General features: G+C 43.0%; 1 pseudogene; it reads left to right on the top strand.

The window, feature by feature from the left end:
* The first annotated feature begins 19,771 nt into the window (after positions 1–19,771).
* On the top strand, positions 19,772–21,464 carry LOC701008 (TAR DNA-binding protein 43-like; annotated as a pseudogene).
* Positions 21,465–25,319: the final 3,855 nt, after the last annotated feature.

Genomic DNA, 25,319 nt, shown 5'->3' with positions numbered 1-25,319 from the left:
ACTTCCGCTCCGAGCCTCCCTGACCTTCCGCTCTCCACTCTGACGTCCGCGCTCACCTCGCTCTTCCTCCCCCACCCTCCCGCCGCCGGTCTTGGCTCCGCCTCCGCACCGCCACGTCACCGGAGACGGGACCCGCGCTGACTGCCCGTGGGCGCATGCGTCGTGGAGGGAGGGCGTCGGGGCGTCCGCGAGCGCCAACTTTCAGCGTCTGGTCTGCGGATTCCTTCTATCCCGCCCCGATGCTGCAGGGCCCTGGCCGAGCGGCGTCAGCTGGAAGGCTGGCCAGATTTTGTCGCACTCGGGGCAGGAAGACGGCCGAGGCGGCGGCCGATGGAGATAGTAGTGCCTTGCTTAAGTCACGGCGGCCGGCGGCGCCCTCCTGGAGGCTGACTGGACGGAGGCAGGGAAGATCCCGGTGAGCGGGCCGGGCCTAACAGGAACCTCCAGCGGCCGCCCAAAGCCGCGGGCACGGGTGCTGACTCAGCTGCCCTCGGGAAGGAGTTGCTGCGTCCCCACAAACCCGCCAGTGCAGCTGAAGTGGCGGGTTAGAGCTGTGGTACTCAAACATGTCCAAGCAAACGGGAGGAGCACCGGCGCGGGTTCAGTCTCTCCAAACCCGGTTCAGCCGTTATCTCTGGAGTCAGACTTCGCCGCCCAATTCATGGATTTGTGCTTTTGACTCCGCTCTGATTTTTTTGAATGAATAAAGTTGCCTGGGATACTTTAGTTGCAGAGCGTCTTTTCGACCCTAAAAAGAGGGAAATTTCCATTGAAAAAGTTTTTTTCCACATATTGGCAAACCCAAAGGATGCCAATTTGCAACATGTTGACATTTTCATTGAAATATCTACAATAAAGGCAAACATTGCTTGTCTTTCAGTGATACAGACTCCGTGGAAGGAAATAATTTAAATGACCAAATACTTTCTGTACTTCAAAACCATCAAATAAGTGATCATTTAGAAAGTATAATTGTAGAATCATAAGATTAATTTTGTAGTTTACAGTGCAACAGTATCTTAGAAGCACTGAATAATAGAAAAACTTGAGAGGCGACTTTTCTTGTGAATCACCAAGAGGCATTTTTGAGTTCTGGTCAGTTTCCCTGGCCCTCCCATTCATTGCCACAGGTCCCAACCTGAGCACCCTTGCACTTCCCAAGACTCCCCCAACCCTTTCTGCTGTTGCTCTCAATGTCTCACATCCTTCACTCCCAAACACCGTTTTAGTTTTAATGACTTTGCTGGTACATGCTGTGAACTAGGAACTTGAGAGAGAATATACAAGAGGAGGCTTATGAAATCTTGAAAGCCTTGTCTTTGATCCTTAGTATCATGGCTTTGGAACCCAATCAATTCGAGTTTGAATTCTAGTGGAGCAAGAATTAGTGTTATAACCTTGGTAAAGGCACTGAAACTTTGTTTGTTTGTTTGTTTTTTGAGATGGAGTCTTGCTATGTCACCCAGGCTGGAGTACAGTGGCGTGATCTCGGCTCACTGCAAGCTCTGCCTCCCAGGTTCACGCTATTCTCCTGCCTCAGCCTCCCCAGCAGCCGGGACTACAGGCGCAGGCCACCACCCCAGCTAATTTTTTTGTATTTTTAGTAGAAATGGAGTTTCACCATGTTAGCCAGGATGGTCTCGATCTCCTGACCTCGTGATCCGCCCGCCTTGGCCTCCCAAAGTGCTGGAATTACAGGCGTGAGCCACTCTGCCTGGCCTGAAACTTTCTAAGCCTTGGCTTCCTCGTAAGTAAAATTAGGTCCTTTGTGTACAGTTCCTGACACACAAGTAAGCTTTCAACAAACTGTGGCTATATGCAGGTAGTGAATTGTTCCTTTGCTAAAAGATTCCCAGAAATAGTAATCGCTTACATTTATTGAGAACACATTATATGTCATGTTAATTCCCACAGCATCCTTGCAGAAGTGCCATTGCAAAAACTGACACAGTGAGGTTAGGAAACATGCCACGAATAACAGCCAGTCACTATGAGAGCCAGGTTTTGAACTCAGGCAGTTTGACTCCCAAGTTCCCACTCTAATAACTACCATATAATACTGGCTAATGACATAATATTATGAGCTTCTATTCTCTTTCATTTCTGCTCAACAAACTTCTTCCTTTATGGCTTTTCTTCCTAGCAATGAGGTCTGAACTTGCTGGTAGTGCTAACTAACCTCAAATATAAACCTACTTAATTTAATATCAACAGACTTTTGAAGTACATCTGGGGACTACCTAAAAACCATCTCCAATGCCTCCAGGAGTGTATTAGTCCGTTTTCATGCTGCTGGTAAAGACATACCCAAGACTGACAAGAAAAAGAGGTTTAATTGGACTTAAAAGTTCCACATGGCTGGGGAGGCCTCAGAATCATGGCAGGAGGCAAAAGGCACTTCTTACATGGGGGACAGCAGGAGAAAATGAGGAAAAAGCAAAAGCAGGAAACCCCGATAAACCCGTCAGATCTCATGAGACTAATTCACTATAATGATACTAGCACGGGAAATACCGGCCCCCATGCTTCAATTACCTCCCCCTGGGTCCTTCCCACAACACGTGGGAATTCTGGGAGATAAATTCAAGTTGAGATTTGGGTGAGGACATAGCCAAACTATATCATTCTGCCCTGGCCCCTCCAAATCTCATTTCCTCACATTTCAAAACCAATCATGCCTTCCCAACAGTACCCCAAAGTCTTAACTCATTTCAGCATTAACCCAAAAGTCTACAGTCCAAAGTCTCATCTGAGACAAGGCAAGTCCCTTTTGCCTATGAGCCTGTAAAATCAAAAGCAAGCCAGCTACTTCCTAGATACAATGGGGATACAGATAATGGGTAAATACAGCCATTCCAAATGGGAGAAATTGGCCAAAACAAAGGGGTTACAGGGCCCATGCAAAGGGCAGTCAAATTTTAAAGCTCCAAAATGATCCCCTTTGACTCCAGGTCTCACATCCAGGTCATGCTGATGCAACAGATGGGTTCCCATGGTCTTGGGCAAGGAGAATGGAAAGGATATTTTGAAAAATGTTGCCACAGAGCCTAGATTCTAAATAAAAATGCACTCTTCTGCAGAGCTATTAGGGTATGTCAGCCTCCTGGAGCACACATCACAGTGCAAAGCTTGGAAAGGAGAGGGCAGGCTGGATTTAAGGCCTCATTTTTCCCTCAGCAAACCTTGGTGTTTGTGTGTGCCTGTGTTGTTGTTGTTGTTGTTTGTTGTTTTGTTGTTTAATTATAGCGACATGGTCTTGCTGTGTTCCCCAGGCTGGTCTCCAACTCCTAGGCTCAAGGGATCCTCCCACCTTGGCCTCCCAAAGTGCTGAAATGACAGACAGTGAAGTTCCATTCTGCACAACTGTAACTTCTGTATGACTGCTTCTATCAGTTCAAATTAGGTTCAGCTACAAGTAGTATCAAGTTCAAAATAACAAGAGGTGAAGATAGAAATCTGTTTTTCTCATATAACAGCAGTTTGGATATAGTCCAGGAGTTGGGTTGCCATTGTATCAGATATCCAGGCTTCATCTAGTCTGTTGCTCCACCATCCTGTTATAAATAAAGTTTCGTTGCCACGAAAGAAACAGCACTCGAATATAGAATTTTCTTTTTAATTCTCAGCAAGCCAAGTTACTTCCATAGAAGGGTGCACCCTTACAGATGGAATAACGGTGAGCACACACTTGGACAAGGGAAGGGAAGGGGTTCTATCCCTGACGGATGTGGCCCCTGCTGCTGTGTCGTTCCCCTGTTAGCTAGGGTTAGACCACACAGGCTAAACTAATTCTGACTGGCTAATTTAAAGAGACTGACAGGGTGAGTGGTTTGGCGGGAAAAATGGTTATGACAGAGCAGGTAATCGGAATGAGTCAGGGTGGAGTAGGTAATGGGAATGAATCAGGGTGGAGCAGGTAATCGAAAAAGGTTGCTTTACGATGAAGTTAAGTTTAAAAGTAGAAGGCAAAGAATTGAACATACTGACATACTGATTCTTTGAAAAGAAATTTAGAACTCATATCTAACAATCCTCATTATGATACCTCTACCTGTGACCCATGATGGCTGCTCAACTTCCAGCCATCATAATCACATTCCCACCAGCAGAAAAACAAAGTTAAGAAAGCACATTGTAGGCCGGGCGCGGTGGCTCAAGCCTGTAATCCCAGCACTTTGGGAGGCCGAGACGGGCGGATCACGAGGTCAGGAGATTGAGACCATCCTGGCTAACATGGTGAAACCCTGTCTCTACTAAAAATACAAAAAAACTAGCCGGGCGAGGTGGCAGGCGCCTGTAGTCCCAGCTACTCAGGAGGCTGAGGCAGGAGAATGGCATAAACCTGGGAGACAGAGCTTGTAGTGAGCTGAGATCCGGCCACTGTACTCCAGCCTGGGTGACAGAGCGAGACTCTGTCTCAAAAAAAAAAAAAAAAAAAAAAAAAAACAGAAAGCACATTGTTCTCCTTTAAGGACATTTTGTAGAAATTGCATTTTTCCCATCTGTATTAGTCTGTTTTTGCATCACTATAAAGGAATACCCAAGACCGAGAAATTTATAAAGAAGAGAGGTTTAGTTGACTTACTGTTCTGCAGGCTATTCAGGAAGCATGGTGCCAACATCTGCTTGGCTTCTGGTGAGGCCTCAGGAAGCTTACAATCATGGCAGAAGGCAAAGGGGGAGCTGGCTTACACATGGTGAGAATGGATGCAAGAGTGAGATGGGGGAGGTGACATACACTTCTAAACAACCAGTTCTCCTGTGAACTCACAGAAAGAACTCAGTCATCACCAAGGGGATGGTGCTAAACCATTCGTAAAGGATCTGCCCCAGTGATCCAAATGCCTCTCCCCCATCAACATCAGGGATTACATTTAATTGTGAAATTTGGAGGGGACAAACATCCAAACTATATTACCATTTCTGGCTACTTCCTACTAACTAAAACATAGTTTCCTACAAGTATTTAAAGCTAAGTGAAAGCTGGAAAATATATTCTGAGTGGCCATTTGTTCAGTTAAAATGAGGGCTTTTACTACTAAGGAAGAAGGGGAGAATGGTTGGAGAGATACTTAGTAGTAAACTCTGTGCCTAGTAATTTCCTGGATTTGCTTTGTTAACTAGCAGCACTTAAACTTATCTTTGAATTTTACCAGTGTTTAAGCCAAAATTTCTAAGGCTTTCTGTTATTTAAGTAACATACATAGTACATGAACGAAGTGTAGAAAATTCAACTTGAGGATTGGTTGATGCACTTTTAAAAAGAAGTATTCTTAAATATGCTTAAGGTAAAATCACTAACAGCTTAGAAAGACACTGAATAAAGTAAAAAATCAGTCAATCTTCTTTGAAACAGAAAAGCCAAAACTTTTCCATTTATTCTTATGTTTACTGCAGGGAAATTTACAGTGACAAGAAAAAGGCAGCAGAAAACATCAAATAACCTTAAGATTTGATTAAAGCAATTTCTTCAAACTGTTTCCTTGGGACTAGCAGCAACATCTAGGAACTTATTCAAATGGAGATTCTCGGGCCCAGCCCTTATTTACAGAATGAGAAGCTCTAGGGTTGGGACCAAAAGTCCGTGTATCAAAAAAAAAAAAAAAAAAAAAAAACCAGTCATGGTGACCCACGCCTATAATCCCAGCACTTTTGGGAGGCTGAGGCAGATGGATCGCCTGGGGTCAGAAGTTCGAGATCAGTCTCACCAACATGGTGAAACTCCATCTGTACTAAAAATACAAAAATTAGCCAGGCATGGTGGTGTGCGCCTGTAATCCCAGCTACTTAGGAGGCTGAGGTAGGAGAATCATTTGAACCCAGGAAGTGGAGGTTGCAGTGAGCCACGATCACATCACTGCATTCCAGCCTGGGCAGCAGAGTGAGACTCTATCTCAAAAAAAAAAAAAAAAAAAAAAAAGCATCTTTGGTTGGGCGCGGTGGCTCATGCCTGTAATCCCAGCACTTTGGGAGGCCGAGGCGGGAGGATCACCTGAGGTCAGACCAGCCTGACCAACATGGAGAAACCCTGTCTCTACTAAAAATACAAAATTAGCCAGGTGTGGTGGTGCATGCCTGTAATCCCAGCTACTCGGGAGGCTGAGGCAGGAGAATTGCTTGAACGTGGGAGGTTGCGGTGAGCCGCAATGGTGCCATTTCACTCAGGCCTGGGCAACAAGAGAAAAACTACGTCTCAAAAAAAAAAAGCACCTTTATTTTGAAATAATTGTAAATTTATGGAAGTATTGCAAAGAGAGTTCCCATGTGTTCTTCACTCCCCTTTCCGTAATTTTCACATCTTACACAACATTGTAATTATGCCAAGATATGGGCTTTAAAAAATTGTAATTGACATGGGTACAATACTTTTAACATTGGTACAATATTATTAACTATAGACTACTTAGAGTTCCTCAGTTCTTCCATGAATATTTTTTTTTCTATTCTAGAATACCATATAACATTTCAATGTCATGTCTCTTTAATCCCCTACAATTTGTCAGTTTCCTTGTTAGGTCTTGTTAAGTGTAGTTAGACTGGCATGAGTAGGGCAGGAGAGGGCTCTTCCCCTACCCACTAGGAATGTCGGGTAATGGTTTGGCAATTATCACATTGCCTTTCTAAAAGTGATAAATTGGCAGCTGGTGCCAGGAAGAGGCCATTTCCTGATGGTCCACACCTATTGCACTAAAACGTTAATTGAAAGCAGACATCAGGGAGAAGCAACTTCCTATGTATATGCATTAAGAGACAAAATGGTGGAGTATGATGTCTCCGGGCACTCCACCAGAAAAGGGAAAAAGTCTTAGATTGGCATGCATACGGGCTGGGTGCTGTGGCTCACGCCTGTAATCCCAGCACGTTGAGAGGCCAGGGCAGGTGAATCACTTGAAGTCAGGAGTTGAAGACCAACCTGATCAACATGGCGAAACCCCATCTCTACTAAAAGTACAAAAATTAAGCCAGGCACGGTGGCTCACACCTGTAATCCCAGCACTTTGGGAGGCTGAGGAGGGTGGATCACCTGAGGTCGGGAGTTCGAGACCAGACTGACCAACATGGTGAAACCGCATCTCTACTAAAAATACAAAAAGTAGCCGTGCGTGGTGGCCAGCGCCTGTAGTCTCAGCTACACGGGAGGCTGAGGCAGGAGAATTGCTTGAACCTGAGAGGTGGAGGTTGCAGTGAGCCAAGATCGCGCCACTGCACTCCAGCACTCCAAAAAACAAAAACAAAAACAAAAATTAGCCAGGTGTGGTGGTTCATGCCTATAATCCCAACTACTCGGGAGGCTGAGGTAGGAGAATCACTTGAACCCGGAAGGCAGAGGTTGCAGTGAGCCAAGATCATGCCACTGCACTCCAGCCTGGGTGACAAGTGAGACTCGTCTCAAAAAAAAAAAAAAAAAAAAAAAAAAAAGGATGGGCATGCGTACAACTTCCTAAACACAGTACGCATGCTCACTTCCCAAGGGGAGGTAGGGCACTGTGCCTGCGGGTGGCCCACCCTAAGGAAAGAATCCTGGAAAGGGGTGAGCCTATAAAGTCCTAGGGTCAACGTTAAACATCTCACTTGACCTCGGTGCCCCCTTGGAACTCTTCCAAGGTTAAACATCTCACTTGACCTTGGTGCCCCCTTGGAACTCTTCCAAGTGTACCTTCCTTTCTTTCCTGTTCTAAAACCTTTTTTTTTTGAGACGGAGTCTAGCTCTGTCTTCCAGGCTGGAGTGCAGTGGCGTTTGATTTCCACTCACTGCAACCTCCGCCTCCCAGGCTCAAGTGATTATCTTGCTTCAGCCTCCTGAGGAGCTGGGACTACAGGTGACTACCACTATGCCCTGCTAATTTTTTTTTTTTTTTTTTTTTTTTTTTTTTGTATTTTTAGTAGATACATGGTTTTGCCATGTTTGCCGGGCTGGTCTCGAACTTGTGATCTCAGCTGTCGACCCACCTTGGCCTCCCAGAGTGCTGGGATTGCAGGCATGAGCCACCGCACCCAGCCCCATTCCAAGTCTTTTTAAATAAACTTTCACTCCTGCTCTGAAAGCTTGCCTCAGTCTCCTTTTCTGCCTTGTGTCCCTCAGTTGAATTCTTCCTTCTCAGGAGGCAAGAATTGAGGTTGCTGCAGACCCATATGGATTCACCACTGGCAACTTGGATACCTTCTACCGGTAACAGGAATGCTTTTAACTTTTCCCCATTCAGCAAGATACTGGCTGTGGGTTTGTCATAAATGGCTTTATTACTTTGATATTCCTTTACTTTCGTAACAAACTTGCTTTCACTTTACTCTGTCAGCTTGCTTTTGAGCTCTTTCCTGCATGAAGCCAAGAAGCCACTTGTCCTTCCAGACTGAGCCCCAATTTGTGAGTTCACCCTGCCACGGGAGGACAGTACCACAAGGATAGGTGCCTTTCTCATCACATCATATATCATACATGACTTCAGTATGTATATATTGGTGATATTCCTCTTGATCATTTCGTTAAGATGATGTATGCCAGATTTTTCCATGGCAAAGTTAGTATTTTCTCCTTAAGATGAGTCATTAAATCCAGCCCACACTCAAGAGGAAGAGAATTAAAACTTCACCTCTTTGGTGGGAGAGTACTTAGATATGTTATTTAGAATTCATATGTAAGTAAGGCTTGCCCCTTCTCCCCCATTTATTCTTTTTTTTTTTTTTTTTTTTTTTTTTTTTGAGATAGGGTCTCACTCTGTCACCCAGGCTGGAGTGCAGTGAAGTGATCTCAGCTCACTGCAACCTCCGCCTCCCAGTTGCAAGCAATTCTCCCACCTCAAACTCCTGAGTAGCTGGGAGTACAGGTCCCTGCCACCATGCCTGGCTAATTTTTGTATTTTTAGTATAGACTGGATTTCACCATGTTGGCTAGGCTGATCTCGAACTCCTGGCCTTAAGTGGTCCACCCGCCTTGGCATCCCAAAGTGGTGGGATTACAGGCGTGAGCCATGGCACCCAGCCTCCCCCATTTATTTATATAACAATGGACTATGAACCCAAAATATGTGAGACAGGTCTTACTCAACTTTGAAAGTTTATTTTGCCAAGGTTAAGGACACATCCATGACACAGCCTTAGGAGGTCCTGTTGACATGTGCTCAAAGGGGTCAGGGCACAGTTTGGTTTTATACATTTTAGGGAGACATGAGACATTAATCAATATAGGTAAGATGCACAATGGTTCAGTCCAGAAAGGTGGGACAACTTGAAGTGGGGATGGGGCGTCCAGGTCATAGTGATACAGAAGGGCTGGGCTCCCTGCTAAACCCTACCCTTAAGCCTGAAACTGACGCCCTAAGTAAAAACAGCCAACCCCATTTTTTCCACCCAAATGTTGCCTGTTTGATCTGCCATGCCCATATCATGTGCCCATAAAAAGACTTCAGCTGGCAGAGCAACATAAGCGACTGTTGGGGATACAAGCAGCTGAGCATTGGGCATACAAGTGGTTGAGTGGTGAGCAGAGAAGCAATTGAGCATTGGAGACTATGGATAGACATGGCTAACTTCAGATGTGCGGGTTCAGAGAGAGGCCTGGCCGGAGATGGCCAGTCTTCAGGGAAAGATCACTTTTTTTCCCATACCATCCATCCCCTTTCTCACTCCCCATTCCACTGACAGCCACTTCCACTGCCCAGTAAAATCCTCCACATACATTACCCTTCAATCCATTCATGTGACCTGATTCTTCCTGGACGCCGAACAAGAACCCAGGTACCGAGAGGGCAGGGGCTGCCAACCTGACCCTTGCAACTGTTTGGCACTTGGCCATCCCCAGATGGCAGAGATGAAAGAGCATTGGTTGTAACATGCTTGGATGCTGCCACGGGGCTGCACAGAGCCTGCTTCCATCAGAGGGTAACAACAGGTGGGTTACAGCGTTCATTTGGTTCATTTGCTCCGGTTCCCATACTTGCTTGCTTGCACGTTCCCTCTCATGAGGAGTGGCCAGCGGAGGGCTAAGCGAAACAAACTATTCCAGTTCCTGCCCATGAAGGGGGTCAAGGGAATTATCCCATCTGGATAGGTAGATAAGAGACAAATGATTGTATTGTTTTGAGTTTCTGATGAGCCTTTGAATACACAACTTATAGTAGTAGTCACTTATGCCTTTGTCTAGCTTAGTGAAACAATAGGGCAAAGGAAGCAGTCACATATGCATTTGTCTCATGGGAGCAGAGGGATGACTGAGTTCTTTCTGTCCTTTGTCTACAAGAAATTTCCTTGTGGGAAAGTTGTGAGGGAGGTATACAGCTTTTTTATCTTTGTAGCTATTTTATTTAGGAATACAATGGGAGGCAGTTTTACCCTACAGCTTGACTTTTCCCTTTGGCTTAGTGAATTTGGGGTCCAAAGTTATATTTTCCTTTCACAAGACTTAGAGATATTTGTTTTATTCTTTAGGTTGTAATCCAGTACAGTTATTACTTATTTTATTGTTCAAATTATTCTAGTTTTAGCCTTTTGAAGATCAGGTTGGTTCTTGTGTCTTTTTGACATGTCTCCAACCATTTTTGTTTTTTGGTAGCACTTCACTTTTGAGCACAACTTTCTCATTCATTGTCAGTTTACTACAGGAAAATTTACAATGACAAAATGGTGGGTGTGGTGCAGTGGCTCACACCTGTAATCCCAGCACTTTGGGAGGCTGAGGCAGGCAGATCCCTTGAGCTCAGGACCAGCCTTGGTAACGTGGTGAAACTCCATCTCTACAAAAACTACAAAAATTAGCTGGGCGTGGTGGCATTCACCTGTAGTCCCAGATACTTGAGAGGCTAAGGTGGGATGATCACTTGAGCCCAGGAAGTTGAGGCTGCAGTGAGCTGTGTTTGCACCACTACACTCCAGCCTGGGCAACAAAGTGAGATCCTGTCTCAAAGGAAAAAAAAAAAAAGGCAGCAGGAAATTATTTCCTGGAATAAGAGGATCAGCAACACAAGGGAGTTCATTGGAAATGCAGATTATCTACAGCCCACCCCATAGTTATTAAATCAGAAATTTTGAAATTTTGGTTGCGTCGCAACAATTTGTTTAATAAGCTCTACTCATGATTCTGATGCACACTAAAGTTTTAGAAGCACTACACTAAAATTTCCCCAGAGATGGAGGTCAAAAATTTATCCAAAGAATGGCTTAATTCTGTTATTACCCCTGGTGAAAATATTTCTAAAGAACTGCTGGTTATTTACATTAAAAATAATGCAGACAAAGAGATATGGAGAGATACTTTACCAAAGAGAATATACAGATGCCATGTAAAAACCATGAGTATATCCAACATCTTTAGCTATTAGAGAAATGCAAATTAAAGCCATAGTAAGATATCATTAACCACCTATTAGAATGGCTAAAATAAAAAAAGAGTGACAGCACCAAATGCTCGTGAAGTTGTAGAGAAACTATGTCACTCCCATGTTGCTTAGGGGATTATAAACTGAGGCAGTCAATATGGAAAACTGACAATTTCATAAAAAACTATACATACAACTATCATATGAACGAATTGTTGCACTTTTGGATACCTGTGAAGCTGCCATTGTAAAATTATAACTGAGACAGTAAAAGAGATCTTAGCTAACCAAGTCCATTTTGCTTCTAACCTCCAAATAATGCTTGCTCATCCCTGGGCATAGGTTGAACTAACTTTGGGAGGAACTTAGTTTGTAGTTTAAAACAAAGATGATAAAAGCCCTTTCCCAAAACAGACCTCCTTCTTGTCTGGGGACATGACTGCCTTTGTAGGACTAACAAATTAGCCACAAGATTAGAAATTATGGTTTTGGAGTCATGCACCTGGAGAATAACATTATTATTATAAAACCTAAGATCACTGCTTGAGATATTTTACAGCCCCTGCACTTCATGAATCGGCTGGCACTGTCCAAGGGACATGAACCAGAACGACTCCATCTTAAATGGGGGCTGGGTAAAATAAGGCTTCTCCTACTGGGCTGCATTCCCAGGAGGTCAGGCAGTCTAAGTCACAGGATAAGACAGGAGGTCAGCACAAGGTCATAAAGACCTTGTTCATAAAAGAATGAGATAAAGAAGCTGGTCAAAACCCATCAAAACCAAGATGGTGACAAAAGTGACCTCTGGTCATCCTCACTGCTCATTATACACTAATTACGATGCATTCACTTGCTGAAACACTCTCCCACCAGTGCCATGACAGTTTACAAATGTCACCACAACGCCAGGAAGTTACCCTATATAGTTGAAAAACAGGAACCCTCAGTTTTGGGAATTGCTCACCCTCTTCCCAGAAAACTCCTGAATAATCCATGCCTTGTTTAGCATATAATCAACAAATAACCATTAAAACAGCCAAACAGCAGCCCTTACGGCTGCTCTGCCTATGGAGTAGCCATTCCTTATTCTTTTACTTTCTTAATAAACTTGCTTTCACTTTATGGATTTGCCTCCAGTCGTTTTTTGCGCAAGATCCAAGAACCCTCTCTTGGGGTCTGGATCAGGACCCCCTCCAGTAACAGCACCACCCAGACTAATAAACTGGCTCATCTGATCTTGTGATCCCCACCCAGGAACTGACTCCGTGCAAGACAGTTTTGACTCCTTATGATTTCATCTCCTTACCCAATCAGTCAGCACTCCTGACTCACTGGCTGTCCCCAACCCACCAAATTATCCTTAAAAACTCTGATCCCTGAATGCTTGGGGAGACTGATTGGGGTAATAATAAAGCTCCAGTCTCCTGCACAGCTGGCTCTGCGTGAATTACTCTTTCTGTATTGTAATTCCCCTATCTTGATAAATAAGCTCTGTCTAGGCAGCAGGCAAGGTGAACCCATTGGGCAGTTACACTTAACCCAGAGAAGTGAAAATTCATTGTGCCCAGCTAAATAATAGCCCCATAATGATGTATACATCCTAATCCACAGAATTTGGGAACACATTACTTTACATGGCAGAGGTTTTTTGCAGAGGTGATTAAATTAGGTGGATTAATGAAGCCAAAAGCAACAAATGCCAGCAACCTCTAGAAGGAAAAGACAAAGAATGGATTTTTTTTTCCCTAGAGCCTCCAGAAGAAAGGCAGACCTCTGACCTCCCTAAGTGTAAGATAATAAGTTTATGTTGTTTTAAGCCATTAAATTTGTGATGATTCGTTACAGCAGGAATATAAGTCTAATGTACTTTCATATTCATGCAAAAACCTGTACACAAATGTTTATAGTCACTTTATTGGTGAGAAATCAAAATGAAATCCTAAGACCCTCAACAAACTGGACAGACTCCCTCTTGGCCAAGGGAACCCCAGAGAAACCTGGGGTTGGACACACCTCCTTGTACCCCTCTTTATACTCCCTCCTTACACTGCCTCCCTTACTAACCACCATTAGGCTTTCTTTCCTAAGAGTTAAACAGAAACCAGCCCTTTGGAAAGACTCACTCCACCCTGATATCAACCAACTGCCTGATGCTGCCCCTCCCTTTTGAAGTTTCAACAAGGTAACCAACTAGCATTCCTTACTGATAGAGACCACTGACCATGGAGTCATTCTGGCCAGTCTACAGAGGATGCACAGTGAGAGTTTTTGTTTTTACTATTTTTATTAAGACAGGATCTCACCCTGTCACCCAGGCTGCAGTACAGTGGCATGATAATGGCTCACCGCAGCCTCCACCTCCCCAGCTCAGGCAATCCTTCCACCTCAGCCTGACAAGTAGCTGGCATCACAAGAACGCCCCACCACACCCAGCTAATTTTTTGTGTGTTTTGTAGAGACAGGGTTTTGCCATGTTGCCCAGGCCAGTCTTGATCTCCTGGGCTCGAGCAATCCACCTGTCTCAGCCTCCCAAAGTGCTGGGATTACAGGCATGAGTCGCTGTGTCTAGCTCAGTGAGGCTGTGTCCTCTGCTTCACCTTTTGATGTCGGGGGGCCAAAAACTCTCCCCTCAGATTGTTATGGCCACTAGTTTTTGAACATGGGTCCCTGAAGAGGCATGAAGCTCAACTGCACATGTAGGTTTCTCCTTTCATGAATATTCACGACTGCTCCTATTACTTATTGAATATGTATATTTTGCTACTTCATTTAGCATAAATCCATGTCTTATTCTTTCTACCCTCAAGTGTCTGTTTTCAGCTTCTGACCAGAGGCTGCATTTCCCAGCCTGTAAGAATGGCCAACCTACAGGCTGCAACTCTTTATAAGAAATAAAGCTCTCCTCTCCAAATTTATGAACATCATTCTTCAGTTGACATTTATAATAACACAAAACTGGAATCAACCCAGATATCATAGTGACTGAATGGCTGAATAAACTGTGCTACACTGACACTTGGAATAAAAAGGAAAGGACTTTTGACATGCGCATCAACTTTGATAAATCTCCAGGGAATTATGCTGAGTGAAAAAAAACAGTCTCAATGGTTCATATACTATATGAATCTATTGGGGCTCAGCAAGTGATACCCCGAAGACTGGCACTTTGACATGCTAGGAAGCCTTGCATGCTGCCTGAAAGTCAAGGTTTCTCTAACCTTGTCCTTCCTTCTCTCCCAAATGCAGAGAAAGACTCTCTTTGGAGTTTTCTTGTCTGATCAACAAAGCTTTCTTTCTAAAAGAAATTCCAATGTCTTAAATCCGCTCCCTAGAGATCTCAGAAAATAATTGGAAAAGATTAACTACTGGAAAAGAGATGAGGCTAGGAGTAATCACCATGCCCAACACACTTTTCATCTATTCTTCCAAGGGCAGCTCCCAGAGATTACCTGGGGGACTTCATTCACATAATAAGACAACCTTAATTCCTGTGCAACTCCATTCCTCACTTTCTCATAATGTCTGCCTAACACCTCCCAGGTTCATTCACTTCTCTCTAATGATTTACTATCCCTCAGAAGAACTGTCTACATTCCCAATCTCCTTCCTACTCTATGAAAAAGGATAAACAGGTTTCTACATCTCTTGGGTTATTTGGGTAATCATTCTCCTGCTGTTCCCCTATAGTGTGGTCATTTAAAAAAAATTATGTGTGATTTTTTTCTCCTATTAATCTATCTTTTTCCAGTTTATTTTCAGTGAACCCACAGAGGGTGACGGGTAAACTTCCCCTAGAATTTATTTATATTAACATTCTCAAAATGACAAAATTATACAGCTGGGCGCAGTGGCTTATGTCTGTAATCCCAGCACTTTGGGAGGCTGAGGTGGGTGGATCACAAGGTCAGGAGTACAAGACCAGCCTGACCAATATGGTGAAACCCCGTCTTTACTGAAAATACAAAAACATTAGCTAGGAGTAGTGGCACATACCTGTGATCCTAGCTACTTGGGAGGCTGAGGCAGGGGAATCGCTTGAACCCAGGAGGCGGAGGTTGCAGTGAGCCGAGATAGCGCCTCACTGCACTCCAGTCTGGGCAACAAAGCAAGACTTTGTCTCGAAAATAATAATAATAAAAGACAAAATTAGAAAATTGAGAACAGATTAGTGGTTACTAGTGTTTAAGGAGGAATTGGGGGCAGTAGAGACGTAGAGTTAGCTATAAAAGAACAACGCAAATGACCCTTGTTTTGAGGGAAAATTTTGCATCTTAGTGTATTGATGTCAATGTCCTGATCGTAATTGAAAGATTCTCTCCCGGGCCTGAAAGCTTAAGGGAATGAATAACTTCTCCCTTCTCAGGCCCAGTCCCAAGGCACAAGACCACTTGTGCCAGCAGCCTGCGAGATAGCAGCCAGTAAGATAACAGAAGCAGGAAGAGAGCTGGCGGGAAGACACATACCCGCCTGAAGACTCAGAGAGAGGCCGTCTGGATACCACGCATAGCAGTTACATCAGACTGAGGCACTTCCTGTTTGCAGGAGACTATGAAACCCCTGCCCCGTTCTCATTTGGTACTGACGCCATTTTAGGCCTCAGCTCACCTGCACCCAGGCGCTCATTAAAACAGCGTGTTGCTCCACACCACCCGGTGTTGTCTGCTGGCCGCTCTTGGGGTTCGAACTGATACAAGAACCTTTCAGTAATATAGAACTCTAGTTTTGCAAAATGTTGACATTGGCAGGAAACTAGGTAAAATTGTGGAAACAAGAAGCACAGAAACTTTTTATTAGTAATTTAAAATATTAAAAAGTTGTGTTAAGTAACGGAATCATAAAGAGTCTGAGTCGTTGCTAGGTAAATTAAAATATTAAAACACTAACTATTACATATAAGGTAAATTTTATATACTTTGGCATCTGATGTTTAATATTAAAAACTATATTTAGATCTGTTAATTAAAAAATGAGAAGACATTTTCCTCAAAATTATGAAATGGTTTTAATCTATTGATACTGATATAAAACAGTTCAAAATCACTTCCTAGTTTTCTCACTGGAAATAAGGCTTACTAAGATATAACATTGTAATTAATATATGTAATTAAAACTGCTAGATACAAGAGGAAGACTCTTTATGCAAAGTATCAAAAAAAAAAAAAAAAAAAAAAACAGGATGTGGGCTGGGTGTGGTGGCTCATGCCTGTAATCCCAGCAATTTGGGAGGCTGAGGTGGGTGGATTACCTGAGGTCAGGAGTTCGAGACCAGCCTGGCCAACATGGTGAAACCCCATCTCTACTAAAAATACAAAAGTTAGCCGGAAGTGGTGGCGGACACCTGTAATCCCAGCTGCTCAGGAGACTGAGGCTGGAGAATTGCTTGAGCCCGGGAGGCAGAGGTTGCAGTGAGCCGAGATCGTGCCACTGCACTCCAGCCTGGCCGACAGACTGAGACTGTGTCTCAAAAAACAAACAAACAACAACAACAACAACAAAAACAGGGTGTGTTTTTCATGAAGAGCATTATAAAAAATAAATGAAATACAGGTTTTTTTAATACTTTAATTTTAAGTTGAGGGCTGCAAGTATAGGTTTGTTACATAGGTAAATTTGTGTATTGGGGTTTGTTGTATAGATTATGTCATTACCCAGGTGATGAATATGTACATGTGTTGGTTACATGTGCTCCAATATTGTATGATATTTCTAAATTCTGATATGTCTTGGTATATGAAAAGTACTAAGCTTAGTACCCATTAGTTAATTTTAGTTATTAAATGTATTAAGCCTAGTATCCATTAGTTATTTTTCCTGATTCTCTCCTTCCTTCCACCCTCCACCCTCCAAACGCCCTGTTGTGTGCGCTCCTCTCTATGTGTCCATGTGTTCTCATCATTTAGCTCCCAGAAGATGTAGTTTTTGTTAAAGGCAAAGTACTTTTGTCTAGTTTAGAGGCTGGACACATTTCACATTTTAAAAATTATGTAGAGAAACTAAATGAATATTAAAAGTTGGGAAAAGAAGACTTTTTAAAAATTTGTAAAAAGTTATAAAATTTTATAAAAAAACTTGTGGTCAAAGCAGATTGAGATTGCATAGATTTATTTATAAGTTTTTACTAAAATTAGCTTTCACATTAATAATATACTAATGCAAAGGTCTAATTTGGTTTTCTTATATGAACAAGATTTCAGTGTAGTATTAATAAGGGATATTAAAAGGTTTTGTTCACCTTTTGTGTAAACTGCCGAAAAAAAAAAAGAGAGAAGGGAGAGAGGGAACGATAGATTCAGCTGGCTTTATGCTGTCTGTATTGGGTCTTTTGATTGGGAAACTGAGTCTCCTCTCTCAAAGAGTAAAGGTGTTTGTTTTTGAAACGTCTTGTCACTTTGGCTAAATGACTGACTTATTTTATGGTGATTTGTGATCCGATTTTGACATCAATCATTTTATACTTGATCTTAGCCAAAAGGCTGAGAAACGACAAGTATCTTAAACTTTGATATTTGAAATACTTCCCCCAAAATCAAATTTCAAATTCTAAAATCAAGTCTTTTTCACCTGACTAACTTGGAAGTCCCTGGACGTCCAAAAGAGACATATTAGGCTTGTTTGGCATGTTAAAATCACATGGAAAGCACTGTCAAATAAGAAATGGTGTTTAAATTATATTTGTATACATATACATGTGTTGGTTACATGTGTTCCAATATTCTATGATATTTCTAAATTCTGATATGTCTTGGTATATGTTATCAGTCATAATATGATTTTACATTAACTTCTATACCACAGAAATAATCAAATTTCTTTGTCAGTTGCGTCTTTGCATCTTTTTTTTTTTTTTTTTTTTGGAGACTGAGTCTCACTCTTTTGCCCAGGCTGGAGTGTAGTGGTGTGATCTTGGCTCACCGCAACTTCTGCCTCCCTGGTTCAAGCGATTCTCCTGCCTCAGCCTCCTGAGTAACTGGGATTACAGGCATATGCTACCACACTGGGCTAATTTTGTATTTCTAGTAGAGACAGGGTTTCTCCATGTTGGTCAGGCTGGTCTCGAACTCCTGACCTCAGGTGATCTGCCCACCTCGGCCTCCCAAAGTGCTGGGATTACAGGCGTGAGCCATCGCTCCCAGCCTCAGTTGCATCTTTAATCATGGCTGTTCTAAGTCTTGTTATCCACAGAGAATTGTTTTTGTTGTTATTTCTGAGATGGCGTTTTGCTCTTGTTGCCCAGGCTGGAGTGCAATGGCATGATCTTGACTTTCTGCAACCTCTGCCTCCCAGGTTCAAGTGATTCTCCTGCCTCAGCCTCCTGAGCAGCTGGGATTACAGGCATGTGCCACCGCGCCCAGCTAATTTTGTATTTTTAGTAGAGATGGGGTTTCACCATATTGGTCAGGCTGGTCTCCAACTCTTGACCTCAGGTAATATGCCTGCCTCGGCCTCTCAAAGTGCTGGGAATTAAAGGCATCAGCTACCGCGCCCCGCCAAATTGTTTTAATTTGATTATCTTAAAAAGCCATTTACTATTTGTTAAAGTCTAAACTTTGCCTTTTCAAAGAAATTTATGGAAAGGACACTGATAAGTACTGTTGAATATAGATTTCTGATAACTTTGGAGATCATACCATTGGATGAGGTTAAAAACTTCCAGATCTCTAATTAAAAGCTGATGTATTCGTGAAGATTGCTAGGCCAACGTCAAACAAAACAAGAATTCATTATATGGGCCTTAACTGATAAAAGACTGATATAATTGTTTATGACTTTTGTTTTCTGAAACCCTTATGATTCCTTTAAAAAGAATTTTTGAAGAGACAAAGACTGCCTCTGATTTTCTCTACTATTCTAATCTTCCTTTTCTTTTCCCTTTTAACTTTAAAATTTTATCCTTAGAAATTGTATCTAATTATGTTGTTCAGGCTGGACTCAAACTGCTAGCTCACGAGATCCTCACACCTCAGCCTCCAGAGTAACTGGGACTACAGACGCGTGCCACCACACCAGGCCTTCTTTTTCCATTTTGTTTTCCAGAGTCAGTAAATCATTTTATATTTTTCTTTTGGTCATTTATAGCTTACATTAATTGGGTAAAATATACTTTTTTGAGCAAAATTGAAACATTTACCTTTCTCTCTACCTGATTTCTCCAGAATTTAAAAACTATTCATGAGTATTATTTTATGACACTTTAGTTATTTGCATAAGTTCAATAAGAATATGTTTTCTTTTGTATCAGGACATTGGAGACACTGGTTATTTTACCAAGGCTTTCATTGGAATGCCGTATTTTCAGATATGAATAGACTGCTTGAGGAGTTGATGTTGTCTTTATAGAGTTGATAAAAAGCCCCTAGCATTTTGTGGGAGCGAAGTGGTTATTGGGCTGTGCTTGAATCTGTCACTCCCTCGGTGTCCCTGTTGGGATTCCCAGCAGCAGCCTAGCAGAAAAGTGAAAGATGTCTGAATAGATTCAGGTAACCAAAGATGAGAACAATTAGCCCATTTAAATACCACCAGAAAACAATGGGACGGCGCTGCTGTCCATGATTACGGCCAAGGGGCTCGCAGGCTTTGCTACAGGAATCCAGTGTCTCAGTGTATGAGAGGTTTCCGGCTGGTAGAAGGAATTCTGCATGCCCCGATGCTGGCTGGGGAAATCTGGTGTATGTTTTCAACTATCCCAAAGACAACAGAAGCAAAATGGATGAGACAGATGCTTCATCAGCAGTGAAAGTGAAAAGTGCTGGATCTCCCATGGAAAACAACTGAACAGGATCTGAAAAAACATTTTAGTACCTTTGGAGTTCTTACGGTGCAGGTCTAAAAAGATATTAAGACTGGTCATTCAGAGGGGTTTGCTTTGTTCATTCTGTGGAATATGAAACACAGGTGAAAGTAATGTCACAGCGACATATAGTAGATGGACAATGGTGTGACTGTAAACTTTCTAATTCTAAGCAAAGCCCAGATGAAACTTTGAGAAGCAGAAAAGTGTTTTGGGGGCAGTACAGAGAACATGACTGTGGATGAGCTGTCGCAGTTCTTCTGTGAGTACGGGGAAGTGGTAATGTCTTCATCTCCAAGCCATTCAGGGCCTTTACCTTTGTTACATTTGCAGATGATCAGATTGCTCAATCTCTCTCTTTTTAAAATTTATTTTTGATTTTTATTATACTTTGAGTTCTAGGGTACATGTGCACAACGTGCAGGTTTGTTACATAGGTATGCATGTGCCATGTTGTTTTGCTGCACCCATCAGCTCGTCATTTACATTAGGTATTTCCCCTAATGGTACCCCTCCCCCAGGCCCCCACTCCTTGACATGCCCCGGTGTGTGATGCTCCCCTCCCTGTGACCAAGTGTTCTCATTGTTCAGTTCCCACCTATGAGTGAGAACATGCGGTGTTTGGTTTTCTGTCTTTGTGATAGTTTGCTGAGAATGGTGGTTTCCAGCTTCATCCATGTCCCTCCAAAGGACATGAACTCATCCTTTTTTTATGGCTGCATAGTATTCCATGGTGTATATGTGCCACATTTTCTTAATCCAGTCTGTCATTGATGGACATTTGGGTTGGTTCCAAGTCTTTGCTACTGTGAATAGTGCCGCAATAAACATATGTGGGTTGCACAATCTCTTTGTGGAGAGGACTTGATCATTAAAGGAATCAGCATTCAAATACCCAATGCCAAACCTAAGCACAATAGCAATAGACAGAAAGAAGTGGAAGATTTGGTGGTAATCCAGGTGGCTTTGGGAATCAGGGTGGATTTGGTAATAGTAGAGGGGGTGGAGCTGGTTTGCAAAACAACCAAAGTAGTAATATGGGTGGTGGGATAAACTTTGGTGAGTTCAGCATTAATTCAGCCGTGATGGCTGCAGCCCAGGCAGCGCTACACAGCAGTTGGGGTATCATGGGCATGTTAGCCAGCCGGCAGAAACAGCCAGGCCCATTGGGTAATAACCAAAGCCAAGGCAACACGCAGAGGGAGCCAAATCAGGCCTTCAATTCTGGAAATAACTCTTATAGTGGTTCTAATTCTGGGGTAGCAATTGGTTGGGGATCAGCATCAAATGCAGGGTGGGGCAGTGGTTTTAATGGAGGCTTTGGCTCAAGCATGGTTTCTAAGTCTTCTGGCTGAGGAATGTAAACAGTGGGATTGTGGTTGCTTGATATAGAATGGTGGGAATTTAAATTTTTCTAAACTTATTGTAAAATACATATGTACTAAGAATTTTCAAAATTGTTTTGTTCAGTGTGTAGTACATTCAGTAGTGTTTTTGATTTTTCTTTAGAAAAAGGAAGAGCTTAAGGAATTTTATGCTTTGTTACATGAAAGGTTGAAATATTGAATGGTTGAAAGTGAACTGCTGTTTGCCTGATCGGTAAACCAACACACTACAATTGATATCAAAAGGCTTCTATAATATTTTATCCCTGGACTTGTCAAGTGAATTCTTTGCATGTTCAAAATGGAAACCATTGATTATAACTACATTCTTTACTCCTTGTTTTAATTTGAACCCCACCATATGGATTTTTTTCCTTAAGAAAATCTCCTTTTGGGAGATCGTGGTGTCACAGTGTTTAGTTCTTTTGTTTTTTAACACTTTTCTTCTCTCATATACAAAAGTACAATAGCCTTCATTTAATCTCTGCAGTTCATCTCATTTCAAATGTTTATGAAAGAAGCACTTCATTGAAAATAGTGCTGTAGATATTCTGCCATAGGAATACTTCTTCTGTCTACATGCTTTCTCATTCAAGAATGCATCATCACGCATCACAGGTTGCGTCTTTGATGGTGGGTGTTCCATTTTTATCTACTATTCTTTATTTCATGGAGTAGTATCAACGCTGTGAATGCAAGGCTGTGATATGGAACCAGAAGGCTGTTAGAACTTTTGAAACCTTGTGTGGGACTGATGGTGGTACCGAGGCATGAAAGGTTAGTATGAGTGAGAAAAGGAGAGAGCGTGTGCGGAAACTTGGTGGTGCATAATGGATATGTTTTTATTTTATTTTTATTTTTTATAGAGTTTCGCTCTTGTGGTCTAGGCTGGAGTGAAATGGTGCAATCTCGGCTCACCACAACCTCCACCTCCCAGGTTCAAGCAATTCTCCTGTCTCAGCCTCTGGAATAACTGGGATTAAAGGCATGCTCCACCACGCCTGGCTAACTTTGTATTTTTAGTAGAGACGGGGTTACTCTCTGTTGTTTAGGGTGGTCTGGAACTCCCAACCTCAGGTGATTTGCCCGCCTCAGCCTCTCAGAGTGTTGGGATTACAGGATTACAGGTGTGAGCCACTGTGCCTGGCCAATGGATATTTTTTAACTTGGCCAGATGTGCCTCTCAGTCCTGTGGCTTTGATGAGACAATGTGCAGAAGGCAATGATAGCAAATAATGTATGAATTTTTTTTTTTTTAGACGGAGTCTTGCTCTGTCACCCAGGCTGGAGGGCAGTGGCATGATCTCAGCTCCCTGCAAGCCCCGTCTCCCAGGTTCACGCCATTCTCCTGCCTCAGCCTCCTGAGTAGCTGAGATTACAGGTGCCCGCCACCACACCCAACTAATTTTTCTATTTTTAGTAGAGACGGGGTTTCACCATGTTGGCCAGGATGGTCTCGATCTCCTGACCTTGTGATCTGCCCGCATCAGCCTCCCAAAGTGCTGGGATTACAGGCGTAATCCCACACCACGCCCGGCCATGTATGAATTTTTTTTGCATTCAAAGGACATCCACATCTGTTGGAAGACTTTGAGTTTTTGTTCTTAGATAACCCACATAAGTTTAATGTGTTAAGTGAAATGATACTTGTATTCCCCCTACCCCTTTGTCAACTGCTGTGAATGTTGTATGGTATGTGTTCTCTTCTGTTACTGATCTGTAAGTGTGGTAATGTGAATTGAAGCTGATGGTTTGAGAACATGGACTGAGCTTGCAGTGTGCTTTGCAAGAGTGTTTGGAAGCAGAGTTCGCCAGTGAGCTTAGGTGTCTCAAAAAAGAGTGGAAGTTCTAATGTCTGTTAGCTACCCATAAGAATGCTGTTTGCTGCAGTTCTGTGTCCTGTGCTTGGATGCTTTTTATAAGAGTTGTCAATGTTGGAAATTCTTTTTTTTTCTTTTTTTTTTGAGATGGAGTCTCGCTCTGTCGCCCGGGCTGGAGTGCAGTGGCCGGATCTCAGCTCACTGCAAGCTCCGCCTCCCGGGTTCACGCCATTCTCCTGCCTCAGCCTCCTGAGTAGCTGGGACTACAGGCGCCCGCCACCTCGCCCGGCTAGTTTTTTGTATTTTTTAGTAGAGACAGGGTTTCACCGTGTTAGCCAGGATGGTCTCGATCTCCTGACCTCGTGATCCGCCCGTCTCGGCCTCCCAAAGTGCTGGGATTACAGGCTTGAGCCACCGCGCCCGGCCGGAAATCCTTAAATAAAACTGATTTAATTTTTAAAAAAGCCCCTTGGTAAGACTGGCCTGGTACATTGTCTATGCTGTTCTTTCACAAGATTCTTGACCTATGGTTAGTGAAGAATGTTACTTTCTGACAGGCCTAGGAAACTAAGATATTTTGAAACTTCAAGAAGAGATAAATTCACCCAATTTGGACATGTATTACAAGCACAGTCTGATGGTGAATCCTTGACTTGGCTTCCTAGCCTTGAGACGTTTTAAAAACTCTAATCTGGATGGGGCATGTGGTTCACACCTGTAATCCCAGCACTTTGTCAGGCTGAGGCAGGAGAGTTGCTTAAGGCCAGGAGTTCGAGACCACCCTGGCCAACACAGCAAGACCCTGTCTCTACTGAAAAATAAAGAAGCTGGTTGCAGTGACTCATGCCTATAATCCCAGCATTTTGGGAGGCTGAGGCAGGCAGATCGCTCGAGGCCAGGAGTTCAAGAGGAGCCTGGCTAACTGGTGAAACCTATCTCTACTAAAAATACAAAAGTTAGCTGGGTGTCATGGTGCATGCCTGTAATCTCAGCTACTTGGGAGGCTGAGGCAGGAGAATTGCTTGAACCCAGGAGGCAGAGGTTGCAGTGAACCGAGATCACACCACTGTACTCCAGCCTGGGTAACAAAGTGAGATTCTGTCTCAAAAAATAAAAATAAAAATAAATAAATAAGGCCGGGCACTGTGGCTCATGCCTGTAATCCCAGCACTTTGGGAAGCTGAGGCAGGCGGATCACTTGAGGTCAGGAGTTCCAGACCAGCCTGGCCAACATGGTGAAACCCTGTCTCTATTAAAAATAACAACAACAAAAAAAATTAGCTGGGTGTGGTGGCGGTCACCTGTGGTGGCGGGCACCTGTAATCCAAGCTACTTGGGAGGCTGAGGCAGGAAAATTGCTTAAACCCAGGAGGCAGAAGTTGCAGTGAGCTAAGATCGTGCCACTGCCCTCCAGCCTGGGCAACAGAGCAAGACTGCGTCTCAAACAAAACAAAACAAAACAAAGCACATTTCCAGCAAAGCCAATTTAAAAGGAGCCTATGGCTGGGCACAGTGCCTCATGCCTGTAGTCCCAGCTACTCGGTAGGCTGAAGCAGGAGAATCGCTTGTGGACCTGGGAGGCAGAAGTTGCAGTGAGCTGAGATCACCACTGCACTCCAACCTGGGCAACAGAGTGAGACTCTGGCTCAAAAAAATAAAATAAAACAAAACAAAACAAAACAAAATAAATCAACAAAGAAGCCTATATGGCTAATCACTATTCTTGTTGCACATTATGCAAGTAATCAGGCCAAGTATAATAACACTAATTTTTTTTCGCTAATAAATTGGTCTTTCCGTGATTTCTCATTGGTAGAGAAGGGGGACTATAGTGAGAAAAACTATGCTTCAGAAGGAAACTATAGTGCAACTGTTAGTTATTCGATTCTAGCTCTGTTCATCATATTTGAGCTTTTATTATCTTCCCACAATTTGGACTAAATTCTGAATTATTTCCTGGCTACAAGAAGTCTCTGCCAGGCACGGTGGCTAATGCTTTAGTCCTAGCACTTTT

The sequence above is a fragment of the Macaca mulatta genome, chromosome 8 (assembly GCF_049350105.2).
Source record: "Macaca mulatta isolate MMU2019108-1 chromosome 8, T2T-MMU8v2.0, whole genome shotgun sequence".
Classification (NCBI taxonomy): domain Eukaryota; kingdom Metazoa; phylum Chordata; class Mammalia; order Primates; family Cercopithecidae; genus Macaca; species Macaca mulatta.
The sequence above is the reverse complement of the archived record's forward strand: the minus strand, read 5'-3'. Positions and strand labels throughout refer to the sequence as shown.